We start from the raw sequence: 1,707 nt of genomic DNA on the forward strand, positions 1-1,707 counted from the left end.
ACAGGAATGGTTCAATACATAGACAGTAGGAAGAGTCAGTCTTCTTGTACTTATGTCGGCATTGTGCCTTTTCTATTTAATTCCGATGCAATTTCTGTGTTTCGTCGCCAATAAGAAGGTCCAAGGGATACAGTAAACCTGACGTGAAGCATCGGAATCTATAACTAATGTCACAGGATTCGTTCAAAGCATAGACAGAAGGAAGAGACAGTCTTCTTGTACTTAAGTGGGCATTGTGCCTTTTGTATTTAATTCCGATGCAATATCTGTGGTTCATCGTTGATATGAAGGTCAGAGGGATACAGTAAACCTGAAGTGAAGCATCGGAATCTAGAACTTTTCTCACAGGAATGGTTCAAAACATAGACAGTAAGAAGAGTCAATCTTCTTGAATTTAAGTCGGCATTGTGCCTTTTGTACTCACTTCCGATTCAATTTCTGTGTCTCATCGTCAATACGATGGTCAGAGGCATACAGTAAAATGGAAGTGAAGCATCGGAATCTAGAACTTTTGTCACAGGAATGGTTCAAAACATAGACAGTAAGAAAGGTCCGTCTTCTTGTACTTAAGTATTCATTGTGCCTTTCGTATTTAATTCCGATGCAATTTCTGTGTGTCATCGTCAATAAGAAGTTCCAAGGGATACAGTAAACCTTAAATGAAGCATCGGAATCTCTAACTAATGTAACGGGAAAGGTTCATCACATGGTCGTTAAGAAGAGTCTGTCGGCTTGTACTTAAGACGGCATTGTGCCTTTTCTATTTAATACCGATGCAATTTCTGTGTTTCATCGTCAATAAGAAGGTCCAAGGGATACAGTAAACATGAAATGGAGCATCGGAATCCATATCTAGTGTAACAGGAATGGTTCAACACATAGTCAGTAAGAAGAGTCAGTCTGCTTGTACTTAAGTCTGCATTGTGCCTTTGTATTTAATTCCGATGCACTATCTGTGTTTCATCGTTGATATGAAGGTCAGAGGGTTACAGTAAACCTGAAGTGAAACATCGGAATCTAGAACTTTTGTCACAGGAATGGTTCAAAACATAGACAGTAATAAGGGTCCGTCTTCTTGTACTTAAGTATTCATTGGGCCTTTTGTATTTAATTCCGATGCAATTTCTGTGTTTCATCGTCAATGAGAACGACCAAGGGATACAGAAAACCTGAAGTGTATCATCGGAATCTATAACTAGTGTCACAGGAATGGTTCATACAAAGTCAGTAAGAAGAGTCAGTCTTCTAGTACTTAAGTCGGCAATGTGCCTTTTGTATTTAATTCAGATGCTGTTTCAGTGTTTCTTCGTCAATACGAGGGTCCAAGGGATACAGTACAGCTGAAGTGGAGCATCGGAATCTGTAACTAGTGTCACAGGAATGGTACAAAACATAGTCAATAAGAAGAGTGAATCTTTTCGTATTTAAGTCGGCATTGTGCCTTTTGTATTCAATTCTGATTCAATTTCTGTAATTCATCGTCAATAAGATTGTCAGAGGGATACAGTAAACCTGAAGTGTAGCATCGGAATCTAGAACTTTTGTCACAGGAATTGTTCAAAACATAGACAGTAAGAAGGGTCCGTCTTCTTGTACTTAAGTATTCATAGTGCATTTGTATTTAATTCCGATGCAATTTCTGTGTTTCATCGTCAATAAGAAGGACCTAGGTATACAGTAAACCTGAAGTATAGCATCGGAATCTAT

Source organism: Schistocerca piceifrons, unplaced genomic scaffold (genome assembly GCF_021461385.2).
Source record: "Schistocerca piceifrons isolate TAMUIC-IGC-003096 unplaced genomic scaffold, iqSchPice1.1 HiC_scaffold_2396, whole genome shotgun sequence".
NCBI classification, from domain to species: domain Eukaryota; kingdom Metazoa; phylum Arthropoda; class Insecta; order Orthoptera; family Acrididae; genus Schistocerca; species Schistocerca piceifrons.